A 16,044-nucleotide genomic window follows, 5' to 3' on the forward strand; every position below is an offset into this window, starting at 1 on the left:
GCATCACTGACTCAGTGGACATGAATTTGAGCAAACTCCAGGAGACAGTGGAGGACAGAGGAGCCTGGCGTGCTGCAGCCCATGGGGTGGCAGAGAGTCGGGCACGACTTAGCGGCTGAACAACAGCAGCAAAACTTCGTTATTTGTTACCAAAAGAAAATGCAAGGAGGCCTTGTGGGATGAGCTCTGAGCTAGTTATTAACTTCCATTTAGTACTTGCTGCCAACACTAACATCCTCATGCCTCTGAACCCACCATGAGCAGGAGGACATTCTCAGTAACGGGCATGGGTTAAGTAAAACTCTGGTGTCCTCCCACTGAGGCTCAATTGACAATTTCAGGGAACAGAATCTATACAAAAGAGGCTCCAAAGGAATGAAGACATTACACAGACCACCACTGAGAAGCAAGAGAATGTGAACAGAAGACACAGCCTGGAGGATAAAATCTCTCTCTTACCTATCACCACTTGGAGCTGGGAGTGGAAGCTGCCTGTCTCTGAAGGGACTGGGAGAGGATTTCAAAACCTGAGTTCTAAGTTGTTACAAAGGAATGCAGCAAGAAGATAACACAATGAAATATTGCCTTCAAATTGTCTCCATGCTTTCAGAGAAAGGCATTTGTTTGATTGAGCAAAAAGGCCAGTGATTACTACTTACCTATTAAATGTTCAGCACTGTGCTATGGGTTGAAGGGATAAAGAGATGTTCATAAAGACCCACATCCCTGTGAGGGAGACCCATTATAAACTGGTTATTATAAAACAGTGTTAAGTCCAGCATCAGAGACATATGCCCAAGACATTATAGGAGCCTAGGAATTGGACCAAATTTAACCAAAGAGATTTAGGTAGTCTTCCTCAAAGAGGAGACACCTGAGAGTACTGAGTTTATGGGTCACAAACAAAAACAGAAAACACAAGCAAAATTCACTGGTGTCAGATAGCAAAGTGGCTAGAATGAGCATGATTTTAGAATTGGGCAGGAAATGGATATTACCAATCTGCTATCAAAACTTAGCATCATGTGAAAAAAGAATAAGAACACACAGAAGACAGTATTTGGAATAAGAACTGTTAAAAGTAAAATGATTGGGGCTGGGCAGGTATGAGTTGAATTTTGAAGATTTAAAAAACATATAAGTAATGCTGCTGCTGCTGCTAAGTCACTTCAGTCGTGTCCGACTCTGTGCGACCCCATAGACGGCAGCCCACCAGGCTCCCCCGTCCCTGGGATTCTCCAGGCAAGAACACTGGAGTGGGTTGCCATTTCCTTCTCCAATGCATGAAAGTGAAAAGTGAAAGGGAAGTCGCTCAGTTGTGTCCAACCCTTAGCGACCCCATGGACAGCAGCCTATCGGGCTCCTCCATCCATGGGATTTTCCAGGCAAGAGTACTGGAGTGGGGTGCCATGGCCTTCTCCGTATAAGTAATGAATATACCACAAAAAGATAGGGACTGTACAACGCTTGATCATTATCATTATTTATTTAATTTTATTACTTACACTGATAAGCTTTAAAAACTAGATTTCTTACTCCATTTTGATGCTAATTTTGTTTACTGAGATACAGACCTACTTGAAGATGTAGTATTAATTTCTCCTTTTCAAGTGAACTGTACAATGTTCTCATACAAGTGAAATTTTTTTCTAAAACTTTGGTGGTGGTGGTTTAGTTGCTAAGTTGTGTCCAACTCTTGCGATCCCTTGGACTGAAGCCTGCCAGGCTCCTCTGTCCATGGGATTCTACAGGCAAGAATACTGGAGTGGGTTGCCATTTAGTTTATATTTATTTTTTAATTAATTTTTATTGGAGTATGGTTGATTTACAATGTTGTGTTAGTTCCTACTGTACAGTAAAGTGAACCAGCTATACATATATAAGTGAAAATCTTTTGCACTTGCTCAGAACTCATATGCTTATAGCATTCTTTTTTTTAGTGTTATGAAAACTTTATTTCCATTTTTTATTTTTTTTAATTATCAGAGATTATAATTATACAATATTAAGAAGTATAGAACAAAATACAACTATTAGAAGACAATTGCTTCAGTGTTGGCCTCTGCCGCACATCAGTATGAATCAGCCACAGGTATACATATATCCCCTCCTTCCCGAACCCCCTCCCACCTCCCTCCCATCCCATCCCTCTAGGTTGTCACAGAACACTGGGTTGAGCTCCTTGTTTTACACAGCAAATTCTCACTTGCTATCTATGTTATGTATGGTAATGTGTACGTTTCTATGCTATTCTCTTAATTTGTCCCACTCTCTCCAAGTCTCAGTTTGAAACTACTCCTGAATGAAGGATTTGGAGGTACACTTTTTATTGGAACAAATTAAAAGTAAATTATTGTAACCTCCCCAAAATGCTTTTTTAAAAATTATTTCTGTATTCTCAATCAAACATACACAGCTTGAAGCCTATAATTAGAAGGCACCACTTAATGATTCTTTTATTTCAGATTTTTCTCCTGCAGCAAATGTTTCTTTCTTTCTGTCAAAGAAAAACAAATCTCAAGAGGTGGTGATATCTCTTTCTCCCATCTAAGACATTAGCTAATTTCACCTTACTCCTGAGAAGAGATTGCAGTACATACCAACAAGAGAAAACATGAGTGAACAGTAAATTTCAGTCCTATCTTTGGTCCCGCTTAATTTCTCTAAGGTTCACTTTTATCATCCCTAACATGAGAGAAATAACATGACTCTGCCTTCCCCATCAGACCAAAAACAGCCTTCATTTGAAGAGATTTTAAGGGCATTAAACACAACAGGAAAAAAAGGAAGTCCTAAAACTATGAAATGTTCTAAGCTATATTTGAAAAGTTGTTATTCAGAATTTAGAATATATTTCCACATTAGAACAATACTATAAATGGATTACTCGTAGATTTATACATGGAGGACAAGGAGATTGGTGAGGATCTGTCAAAAACACTAAAAGAACTTTTGGAATTCTCAAGTAAGTTTAGAGGTCGACAACACTGGTTCCCTATCCGAATCGAACCCAGGTCTCTTGCATTGCAGGCAGATTTTTTACCGACTGAGCTACAAGGGAAGCTCCATATGCCAAATCAAACTTCAGAAATTGTGTAGCTTCTGGAAACATGAAAGTGATAGATATATTTAGTTAGAGAGACAAAGGAGGGGAAAGAAAGAGAGAGGGAGAGGAAGATAGCTTTTTACAAAGTCACTGTTAAAGAGTTAGAAGAGGCAAAGAAACGGGAGTAAGGATTTGGTTGGCACAGTTATAAAACAAGGGAGGAACTGATGAATTGGAACTAAATCGTTAGCAGTTTAAGTAAACATGAAATGTTTTTCCCGGCCTCAAAGAACACAAGCTGTCCATTGGCCATCTCTCCTCTTTCCCCATCCTCCACGGCCAAGTAGAATTTGCTGGCTTGATTTCACCCCCTCTTCAGCCAGTCAAAATCAATTCTCCCTCCACTCCCCACCTCTACACCTCTCCGAAAACACTCTGGTAGAGAAGTCAGTGCGTTCTGTCACAGGTTATGTCAAGGCTCAGCTGCCCTGTGTTACCTCTTGACCACACTCACCCTAAAATTCTCCCCTCGAATGATTTTCCTGCCATCTTCTCTCCCCTGATTTGCCTCCTATGCCTCTGGTCACACTTCCCAGTCTGATGTGCAGGATCTTCTACTGCTGGAGGTTTGCAGTCTCCGTGACTTTCCATTTTGCCTCAAACTCTCCATGTAAACTCATCCACAATCACAAGATTCAATCACCACCTCTGCATCAGTGACTCCAGCTATGTGATATACTGTATAGTAGCAGTCCCCAACCTTTTTCACGACGAGGGACCAGTTTCAAGGAAGACAATTATTCCACAGATGTGGTGGTGGGAGGGGTGGTTTGGGGATTATTCAAGCACATTACATTTACTGTGCACTTTATTTCTATTATTATTACATCAAATCCACCTCAGGCCATCAGGTATTAGATCCCAGAGGCTGGGGAGGACAGATTGGACTCTGGAGAAAGGCACGCTTGGGATAACATCTAGGCTCTGCTCCTTATTAATGAGTGACTCTGGGAGAGTTCTACTTAACTTCAGGGTAAGTTTGCATTTCTTACCATCATATATCGCTAGTGGAAATGTAAAACGAAGAAGCCACTTTGGAAAACAGTTTTGCAGCTCCACAAAAACTTAGAGTTACCATATATGGTCGAGAAAATTCACTCCTGGGTATATACCCAAGAGAATTGAAAACGTATGTCTACAAAAAGTTTGTACACAAATATTCATAGAAGTAATATTCACAATAGTGCCAAAGTAAAAACAACCCAAATGTCCATGAACTGATGAATGGAAAAACAAAACGAGGTGTATCTATACAATGGAACATTACTTAGCCATAGAAAGAAATGAAGTACTGATACATGTTATAAGGATAAACCTTCTAAATATAATGCTAAGTAAAAGAAGCCAGACAAAAAGGCCATCTACTGTATATATATATGGCCGTATATTGTAAATTATAAAGGCCATTGTAAATATTTAAAGGCCATATATTGTAAATTCCACTTATATGAAATGTCCAGAATAGGCGAATCTAGCAGGTAGAGACAGAAAGTAAACTCTTAGTAGCAGTTGCCAGGGGCTGAGGGAAGGGACGAGGAGGGAGCAACTGAGAAGACTCAGGGTTTCCATTTGGGGGTGATGAAAATGTTCTGGAATATACTAAATTCCTTGTGAATATACTACAAATGCACTTTAAAAAGGTAGGTTCTAGAAAATAGATTCAGCTAGCGGGAAGCTGCTGTCTAGCATAGGTAGCTCAGCTTGGTGCCCTGTGATGACCTAGAGAGGTGGGATGGGGGGCTGAAAGGGAGTCTCAAGAGGGAGGGGATATATGTATACACATAGCTGATTTACTTCCTTATACACCAGGAACTAACACAACATTGTAAAACAATTTTACTTTAATTAAAAAAAAGGTAGATTCTAATGGTATGTGAATTATACCAATTAATTTTTAATTACTTCAAAAGATATCCTCGTCACTTTCCTAAACTGCTATATTTCCTGTATTTCCTTCCTTGATTTATAGCTCAACCTTTCTTCCAGTATTCCATGCCAGAAACTTGGGATTCACCCTAGATCGCCTAGTGCCTTCTTTCATCATCCCTCCATATCCAAGTCTGATCATGAACCTCCAGACACTTTCTCATACACCTCCACTTGTTTTCCTGTCCACTGCTGCTCCTGGGTTCAAGCTGTTGTTACCTTTCCCCTGGTCCACAGAATGCTTACTCGTCAGGCTTCTAGATCAACTCTTATATCCTGTTTCTCTCTTCTTTCTGCTGGTGCCAAATCAATCTTTCCGAATTATCAGACTGAGGACATAACTCCCCTATTCAAAATTCTCCCACTATTCCCTATCTGCTCGATAACAAGTCTTTGCCTGGCATGCGAAGCCTTTCATGAGTGGCCCTCACTGTCCACCTAATCCCTCACTCTTCTTTCCTCACCTCCATTTTACCTGTTGTTGTAAAATGAACTTCTTTTTCCTAATGCCCACATGATAGGGACTGAATGTTTGAATCCCCCAGCAAATTCATATATTGAAACCTGAATCCTCAACGTGATGGTATTTGGAGGTGGGGTTGTTGGGAGGTAATTAACTCATGAGTGCGGTTTGTTATTTAAGCCTCGCAGTCTATGATATGGTTTAACAGCAGCTTGAACTACAACATCATGCTTTGCACATACTGTTTTTTCTTAGAATGGCTCTCCTCCCCCAAGTATGTCTGCATGCAATCACAAACTCACTTTTCAAAGGCCTATTTGAATTCTCCTCTTCCCTCCCAACTCTTCCAGGCAGACTATGGCACCCAACATACTGACTTCCTTCAGGCTTTGTATGATTTATGTTACTCAGTAGTTCTGTCTCCCCACTAATTTGGTAAGAAGTAGACCCTGTCTTCTCGTCTTTCTAGCCCCCAACACAGAAGTATGTCGATAACTTATATGTGGTTACCTTTTTCTGCTATCATAGCCTTCCAACATGGTCTCTAAACTTCAAATTTGTTTCTTCTCCAGTTTTCTTCTCTAATCTTACTTTTGTCTCAAGCTTTTTCTTTGGACTGTTGAATGAATTTACTTCTTTTATATTAGCATGCCCATAATGAAATTTCAAGACATGCTTCCAAATTTGTAGTAGTACAGATTTATGTTAGAGAGAATAAAAATACACCAAATACTTCTTCCAGTCACTTTCTCATCTGCATCATAAATACTTACTTCTGTGCCAGGCAGTGTGATTGACACCATGGCAGGGGTACAAGTATATATCAGGTACAGAGACCATAGGGTCTAAAGAGGGAAGACACATGGACAGAAATTATGATACAGGGCATTATGAAAGAGTCATGAGAGAAGTAAAAACAAGTTCTGACTCACAGAATTAAACTGTGCCTTAAAGCATAAGTGAGGTTTCACTGATCAGAGAAAAGAACACTGTTTGCAGAGAACGGGACATTGAAGAAAGCAGACAGGTGTGGAGAGAGCAGGAATGCCAACAGAATGGTGAGGTCTTAAAACTGGAGTTAAAGTACCTATGTGTTTATTTACTCACTCAACAAACATGGAGAGAGGGAGAGAGAATACCATGTTCTCAGGATCAGAACTAAAAGCCTCTGACGGTCCATGTGAAATAATCTAATGTAGCCTTTTTCTGTATGTCTGTGTAGGCTTCACATGCATCCATGCATGCTCAGTCATGTCTGACTCTTTGTGACATCATGGACTGTAGCCAGCCAAGCTCCTCTGTCCAGGGGGATTCTCCAGATGAAAATATTGGAGTGGATTGCCATACCCTCCTCCAGGGGATCTTCCCAACCCAGGGATCAAACCCATGACTCCTACATCTCCTGAATTGGTTGGTGGGTTTTTCACCACTATTACCACCTGGGAATCCCCACAAAGACATATACATGCCCCCAGAGAGTCCAGGAGAGTTTAGTAGACACAGTTAGAAATGCAATATCTTGTGTGTAACAAAGAGTCATGAATGGGACCCAGGTCTTCACATTGCATTCATTCTTCTGCAGAATGAAAATAAATGTTAGATTACTAATGTCCTCAAAAACAATTCTTGAGAGTAGCTATTACACAAAAACATTTCCACTAAAAGTTTTGCTGATGGATCTACTTGTCACAAGAAGGGTGTTGAAGAGCTGAAATAGTAAGTGAAACCAAGCGGGGTGCTAAAATTAGAATGAGAACCTCATCGGCTTCTGTGGTAATTTGTGGGGATTTCACAAGTCCGCATGTTCACATAGTTTTATGCACTTGTTAATCTTTATCTCACCACAATATCTCACGCTCAGTGACTTTTTTCAACACTTGCTTCTTATTACTAGTCCAGGAAACTGGACATGTATTTATTTATTTATCTTAGACACTCTTTAACTATTAATCACATAAAACCTGAAGGTATTCAACAAGAACTTAGGCAAAAAGGATACTTCCTCCCTACTAAATGCAACATAAATTATCTATGGAATTTTTAAAACAGAAAAATAACAGAAGAAAATGGTTAAATCTCTCATTAACTTACCACTTCATAATAATGTAGTTAACATTTGGTTTGGGAAATAAAGGCAAAAACCCATCATAAAAACATCAATGACTGGGGGACAATACTGGAATGTCTGAAGCAGTATCTCACTGAAAACTCAAAGAATGCTCAAAATCCAAAATGTAATATTTTCATGCATCTAAAACAATGTAGAGGAAGCCCAGATTTTATAAAAAAAAAAATGTCTTTGTTTTTAGTAATTATAGTTTCTTTGCAAATATCTAATTTTGATTTTGGAAAAGAACAAGATTTTTTTAATTCAATAATGTGTTGTCTAGAGTGCCAAACATCTGATTTATAAAGACTATTGTCTTTTGTCTATAAAGACTATTCCTTTTGTCATCTAGATGTATCTAAATCTCCATATTTTGTGGAAGAACCTGAGTCTTTCCAGTAAGTTTTTTAGGTTTTTTTTTGTTTGTTTGACTGAGAATCATACTAGCATCAAAGTGACTGAACAAGTGTCATGCGTGACATCAGCAATATCTCATATAGATGTGCCTGCAGGTCCTAACAGAAAATCATCCTTTCTATAATAACTTCGGTTCTGATGCCATGACAATTAAATATGAAAGTATAGTGGCCATATATACATTATAAATATTGTTCTCAAATGTCCCTTTTTTTTTTTACATTTACTTATTTGGCTGCCAGATCTTAGTTCAGCACATGGGATCTTCCATCTTCATTGTGGCATGTGAGATTTAGTTCCCTGACCAGGGATCGAACCCAGGCCCCCTGCATTGGGAGTGCAGAGTCTTAGCCACTGGGCCAGCAGAGAAGCCCCTCAAATGCCCTTCTCTTTTGCATTTTTCTCATTATCTGTAAAAATCTACTTGAAGACATGTAAATAATAAACCACAAGTGTTAGTCTTTTTTCCTCCCAAGTGAAGATGGTGTGCGTTAACAAGTTCTTACTCACTCAGCATCAGCAGGTTGCAAAATAGTGACCTCCTACAGAGATCACACTTGAAGATGTATTTTTGTTAGACTTCCTCACACAGGATTGGCTCTCACAAAGTTGCAAATATTTTGAATTAGCTGCAAAAAGGTACAAGTCCAGACTTTCACTTTAAAAAATCCAGTTTTCTCGATTCTTATGGAAAAATCAGATCTGCTGGTTTTAGGACTGCATTCCCACCAGGCAACATGTAGCTGGAGCTGAAGAGTAATCACTTCTGAGTTCCCTAAAGTCCCCACTACCCTCTACCATCTCCCCAAACAGAGGCCAAGTGTCACAGCCATTTATCATCCCACTATATTAAGACATTTAAGAGGAAAGTGAAATGCCACTTGTCCCAGACAGAGATAATTCTTTTTATCCCTCATCCACTTCACTCATTCTGGTCCCTTCCTGGCCCTGCACACATTTGCCTTTGCAAGTTCCTATCTCAGGCTCACCAGGCTGCTCACTGACATCACAGATGCCAAGAAGGACTCTTTAGAATGTTCCTATTCATGGACTGGACAAGGAAGAATCACAAGACAGCTCCTATGCCTTCTGGCCTATTTTCATTCAAAAAGTAGGTTCAGATTGTAAGACAATCCTTGTCCAAACAAGAAAAGTTTAGGGATTTCCACAGCATTTGTCAAGGCTGGTCAGGCTGATAAAATCTTCTTTATTTTCACTTATAATGTGCTTAAAATATCTAGATTACCTCCAACTTTTGCAGTTTCTTCAGATTTCTGTATTTTTATTTCTTTCTTTTGTTTTCGGCCATGCCCTGAGGCATGCGGGATCTTTGCTCCCTGACCAGGGACCAAACTTGTGCCCTCTGCATTGGAAATGCAGAGTCTTAACCACTGGAATGCCAGGGAAGTCCAGTCAGATTTCTGTGCTTCTCTTTTACAGAAAAGTTCTCATAATCAACAAAATATTGGTCAACAAACTATTGATTCCCAAAGAGCATGGGAACTTGGTGCCAATGTCTCTCAACACTTTACTTTGTAGATTCTGGAACGATTACAGGAAAATAGAATGTATACAGGGCTATCTATACAAAAATTATGTATCTACTCATGCTTAGAGGCAAATGCATTTTCAGATTCCATACACTACAGTAAGTGTCTAGTTTCACTCTCTCCCACTTCCTCTCTCTGTTGCTTTGGATTTGTTGACTACAACCAGTCACAGCTTATTCCTCCCTGTCAGATCTGAGTCACTCACAGGTACTCGTCACTGTAGACTTTTCAGGATAATTTCCTGTGCATAATTTCCAAGATCATTTCCAGTCCTTAGATAATGAATCACTTGGATAACTAGTGACGGTACAAGCTGAGCTGGTATTCTTTCTTTGCTGTTGTTTATGATTCTAAACAGAGAAACCAGCAACCAGGCGAGGGTTATTTACCAGTCAGTACAGCTGCAAGGATTGACCTCTAAACACCTGATTTCCTCATCTTGCTCATTCAAGTCTTCTGAGAGAGGTTTTTTTGTCTATTCAGAGAAACTCTCTAGTTCTAATAGAGAAATAGACTGTGGTGCAGGAAAGACATAGGCATGTTTTTTCCACTTTTCTAGGGAACCTCTTATTTATCAGTTTAATGACCTCACTTTATAAAGGAGAAGCCCAGGGTCAAAAAGATACCATAATTCGCCCAAGTTTAAACAGTGAGATAATGAGACAAAGGAAAAGACACCATCATAGTAGAGCTTCCATAGCATGCAGACTCATAGTGAGTCCGGTTCCTGGAACATAAAAAGTGCATGTGTCAGAGGCTGTTTTAAACTAATGCATCTGCTTAAGAAAGTGTGAGTTTTCTGATAAGAAGCAGCTCTTTGCCCTGTCGATATGAAGAAATGAATCAGCATGGATGTTGCTGTGAGTTGTGGAATTTCTGCTCACCATTCTGATTTCACGGTAATTTGACACTCGAACTTTGCAAAAAACTATTCCAACCTAATCATCTCCCTTTGTGGAAATAGTTTTTGTATTCGGGGGTCTAAAATGACGTGGGGGTTTTGGTACGAAGCTAAAATCCCCAGTTGGTGGTCACTGGACATCAGAAGTAGTTCTGGGTACCTTTGAGATCAGGTGTAAAGATGGGTAGTAAAAGTGAAATTGAGAAGATGGAGTCTTGGAACTCAAAATTCCTCTTGGTACAAACAGCTGGCTCTCTGGCTCTGATGCCTTGATCCTGAACACTGTCCAGTCATTTCCTCTTATCACATGGAACCCCATGTATTTTCTTGGTTACCTTTGGTCACTCAAACTTTGGCTTCTCTCTTCTTTTAATGGTTAGTTATTTATTTTAGTTGTGCTGGGTCCTCGTTGCTGTATGCAGGTTTTCTCTAGTTGCAGAGAGTGGGGATTACTCTTCACCGCCGTGCGGGGGCTTCTCATTTCAGTGGCGTCAGCAGTAGCAGCTTGTAACTCTGGAGCGCAGGCTCAGGAGTTGTGGCGCTCAGGCTTAGTTGCTCGGCAGCATGTGGGATCTTCCCAGACCAGGTATTGAACCCATGTCCCCTGCCTTAGCAGGTGGGTTCTGAACCACGGGACTACCACGGAAGGCCCTGGCTTTTCAAGTTCTTCCAGAAAAGAGCTCTAGCTGCTCTACTCCTCCAGTCTAAACTCACTCCTTCAACACCACTACAGGCTTTGAGACTCCAGGTTTGGGACCAAATGGTCTACAAATTGCAGCTCTCATTGTCCTTGTCCTCAAATTCCACTCACAGCAGACAGCAGCAGATTCTTCACGAGGGATGATGACAAGGCAAGTGGATTTTTAAGAAGCAAGTGCTTCCCACATTCCCATCAGTTTATTCCTGGCTCAGGAGATCCCAAACTTAACTCTGGGGGAAAAGATCTACTTTACAAAATGGGATTGTTGTATTCAGGAGGATACCTGCCTCATGAAATGTTTGAAAGAAATTCAAGGAGGCCGCTGGGCCAAGATGGACAGCACGCCCAGTGAAATGAAGGAGAACCTACAGAAATGGCCCACACGCAGCATGAGCTCGTCATTCTTCTGCATGGCCTTCGGACTTTGTTCTGTAGCGTGGACGCATGAAGCCCAGGGCAGAAAGAGAGCCAGGCACGGTGCTGCCAGCTGATCTTGTTCCTGTGCATCCAGGCTTCTGCCATACACCCCACAGCGTGGCTCTTGCACACACAGAAAGTGAGCTCGCTCGGGAGTCCCCCTCTCCCAGCCCACTCCTTCATGGATCACTGACTGTAGACATTTTGCGGGGAAAACCAGCTTCTACCATAGAGACTTGGCTTAGTTTGCTTGTACTGCTATGACAGATATCACAGACAAGGTGGCTTGAACAGAAAGGTCTCATAGTTCTAGGAATTCCCTGGTAATTCAGCAGTTAAGACTCCATGCTTCCACTGCCAGGGGCACCGGTTCAACCTCTGGCTGGGGAACTAAGATCCTACAAGCTGTGTGGTATGACCAAAGGGAAAAAAAAGGAAATTTCTCATAGTTCTAGAAGCTAGGAAATCCAAGATCAAGATGCTGCCAGTCCAATTCCTGGTGAGACTCCCTTCCTGACTTGCAGCCTTCTGCTGTGTCCTCACATGGTAGACAGAGGACCTTTTTCTTAAAAGGGCAGAGCCCTATTGGATTAGGCCCCCATGCTTATTACCTCATTCAACCTTAATTACCTTCTTCTAGGCTCTGTCACCAAATATACTTGCAATGAGAGTTAGAGCTTTAACATATGAATTTGGGGTGAACACACATTCAGTCCATTCTTGGCTGTCAACCAAGAATCAGAGATATATAAAGACTTCTGGCATCCTATGTAGAATTTTGTGTTTGTGTCCATGAGCTTTTAAAGGGGCTTTTGATCAATAAAAGTTTAAGAACCACTGCTCAAACACACAGAGGCTGGTTGCCCAGAGGATTTCAGAAGACACAGGAAAATCAACATTCTCTGAGGATCCACCATCTGATGCCATTTTTATTTTTTTATATTTTAAAACAGATTAAGTTGTCCAATGCAAAAGGAGAGGAAACACAAAATCATTCCTTGATTCTCACCACCAGCTTTTTAAAGTCACAAAACTTTGAGGTATATTAATAGAAATTTTCACATTCTCCTAAGAGTCCATGAGCAACCTTAGACTTAGGATCCAATTTAAAAACACAGTTTTCTTCTTGCAGAGGCATCTATGGCCCCATCAAGGTTTAGAAATACTATCACTACTCCCCTCTGTGAAGTTGCTTCCTTCACCACTTCATTCACTTCTGTTACCCTTCAGTACCCTGGTCAGATGCCATCAGCCAGGGGCGTGGGGGTGGGCTCTGTGCTGGGGGTCCACCTGCTTCATAGGACACGCCCCACGGGGCAGCAGAGGAGAGGGCGCCAAGGCTGCATACACTATGGTATAATCCTAGCCACTTCACAAAAACACTGTCAAACGGTGTCCTTTCAAATGGGGCGTACAACAATTTAGACCGATGACATTTTGTTGGCTCACATACCACAAGAGTTCAGACATTAGTGGAGTGCAGTCCTCAGGCTAAAGAAATTGATAGTACATGTAACCTCTGCACCATCTTAAATGGGGCTGTGTACATGTTTAATGTCTTTCTTCAAAGGAGATTAAAGGGCAATAACCTAACTTTGCCTTATAAAATAACTCTGTAAAAATAGAGTTAATAGTGCTATTTCTGTATAGTAACTAAATGAGAATACAAATAAATTAAGTAAATGCTAATCTACCCATTAATCAACACACATTTATTAAATATTTTCAGGTTTTTTTCTCCCCTCCTCCCTCCACTGATGTTTAAATGTTGTCTTTTAATCTAATTAAAAGTATGGTTCTAACTGCACAAGGATCTGATTCTTGTCAGGAAAAAAGAATGTTTGTTTAGGTTCAATATCCAAATTCTGAGTTCTTGATTGCCTTAACAAATATCAACTGAGTACACACCTCTGCCTTCCAGACATTATGCCAGGGCCTGGGCATCCAGTGGTGAATGAAACGGACCAGATCTTTGACGAGTGGAGTGTACTGTTTACCGAGGGAAACCAACAACACACAAGTAGAAAGACAAGCTGACACGTCACTAACTGTCAGCTTGTGTTGTGACCCACTCAGCTTGGCTTTTCCTGAACCTTATTCTGAAGGGCTAGTCATTTTGTATCTCATTTTTGCCCTGGTGTTGATACAGCGGCGTTTCATTAAGAGTATTAGACTGGCATTATTTTGGCCTTTGTTTTATTCCTATGTTAATCGTTTTCAGTTTCATTTTATTTTTGCTGCTTATCATAAACTTTTAATTCTTTTTGGAGGATATCAGAGAATAAACATCTATGAACAAAGACTTTTTTTTTCAATACATGAATAAAGAATTCTGTTTTGTGAGAACAGTTTGCTTCCTTTCCCATTGTCCCAATGCTGATTCCCCTTGACTAATCTCAGACTGACTCTACATAGAATGCACTGCTTATATTACAGTTTTTTTACTTATAAATCATCTACTCTGTTGCCTTGTTACTCTGCAGAGTTGTTTCAGGCAGAGAGTGATGCTCAATGTGAAACTATTAGAAGGGATTTTTTTTTTCCTCCTACCAGCTCTGTCAGTTACTGGAAAATAGCTTATGCTTCTGGGGGTCTTTTTTTTTTTTTTTCTCATTCAAATCCAGTTAACATTTACTAAGAGGCAGGTGTTCTTGCCAACTTGATACTTGACAGTTCCTCAAAGGCTGTTTTGTGGGAGGGTGTGTCTGCTCCATATGGCAGCAACTTTTGAGGATCAAGAGGTTCTCAAAGAGTTTTCATTTTTATAAATAACCCAAGAACAATCAGCCATGAATTTTGTTAATCCTTCTTGAATCACAGCCTTTCCTTCTGGCAAAACAAGTGTATAAGTTTAATATCTCTTGTGTAAAATACAATTCTGCATAAACGAACACTGAACTCCCGTTAGTGATATGTATGATAAAGTGATGAGGAGTGGAGTGAACTGCTGTCTACAATTATACTGAAAAGGAAAGATGGACCAATGGATGAATAGAGGAATGAATACTTGAGTAGATATGTGAAAAAGCAGACTTAGGAAATTATTAATGGTAAAACTGAATTGGCAGGGGAAGATCCCCTGGAGAAGGGAATGGTAACCCACTCAAGTATTCTTGCCTTGAGAATTCCATGGACAGAGGAGCCTGGCGGGCTACAGTCCATGGGGTTGCAAAGAGTTGGACACGACTGAGCGACTAACACACTCACACAGATGTTCACTATACCAGTCTTTCAACATTTTTTGTCTGAACATTGTCATTATAAAGTGTGAAAAATTCTCTCCATTATTTTATACTTTATTTTGTGTTTTTTACAGTCAACTAAGTTTTTAATTGAAGTAAAAAAGAGATAATATTATATTGATATATCATATGATATTAATGTATAATATTATGTTACAAATGTACAATGTAGTAATTCATAATTTTAAAGGTTATACTCCATTGATAGTTTTTAAAAATATTGGCTACATTCCCCATGTTGTACAATATATCCCTATAGCTTATTTTATACATGATTGTTTGTACCTCTTAATCCTGTGTCCCTGTACTGTCCCTCCCCTTTTCCCTCTCCCCATTGGTAACAACTAGGTTGTTTTCTATATCTCTGTGTCTGCTCCTTTTTTTTATATTCACTAGTTTGTTGTAATTTTTAGACTCCACACATAAGTGATATCAAGCAGTATTTGTCTTTATCTGTCTGACTTATTGCACTTAGCATAAGGCCCTCCAAGTCCATCTGTGTTGCTGCAAAATTTTTTCCTCCTTAAGGCTGAGTAATATTCCATTTATATATATGTATGTGTATATATATATATATATATATATGTACACACACACACACACACACACACCACATTTTCTCTATCCTTCATCTGTTGATGGAAACTTAGGTTGCTTCCATATCTTCTTGGTGATTGTAAATAAAGCTGCTATGAATATTGAGGTGCATTTATCTCTTTGATTTAGTGTTTTCGCTTTTCTTTGGATATATACCCAGGAGTAGAATTACTGGATCATATGTCATTCTATTTTTAACTTGTTCAGAAATTTCCATACTGCTTTACACAGTGTCTGTACCAATTTACATTTCCACTAACAGTCTTTTGTGTTTCCATACAAATTTTTATATTATTTGTTCTAGTTCTATAAAAAATGCCATTGGTATTTTGATAGGGATTGAACTGAATCTGTATATTGCCATAGGTAATATGGTCATTTTAATAATATTCATGACTCTAATTCAGGAACACTGTACATCTTTCCATCTGTTTGTGTCATCTTCAATTTCCTTCATCGGTGTCTTAGAGTTTTCCAAACACAGGTCTTTTATCTCCTTAGGTAGGTTTTTTCCTAGGTATTTTATTATTTTGATGTGATGGTAAATTGAATTGTTTCTTTAATTTATTTCACTTTCTGATAGCTTGTGCTTATTGTATAGAAATGCAATAGATTTCT

The 16,044-nt window shown here is 39.7% G+C and overlaps 1 protein-coding gene across 8 annotated transcripts in view; it reads right to left on the reverse strand.

The window, feature by feature from the left end:
- Positions 1–16,044, reverse strand: part of RASGRP3 (RAS guanyl releasing protein 3) — a 110,391-nt gene that overhangs the window by 51,770 nt on the left and 42,577 nt on the right. The window contains exon 1 of one of the 8 annotated variants that reach the window (XM_043918264.1): positions 660–726. The exons of the other annotated variants lie outside the window; for them this stretch is intronic. The gene's annotated coding sequence lies outside the window, so the exon portion shown is untranslated. Of the gene's footprint in view, positions 1–659; positions 727–16,044 lie in introns of those variants that run through there. 8 annotated transcript variants of the gene reach the window in all.

This window comes from Cervus elaphus, chromosome 11, assembly GCF_910594005.1.
Source record: "Cervus elaphus chromosome 11, mCerEla1.1, whole genome shotgun sequence".
In the NCBI taxonomy this organism is placed as follows: domain Eukaryota; kingdom Metazoa; phylum Chordata; class Mammalia; order Artiodactyla; family Cervidae; genus Cervus; species Cervus elaphus.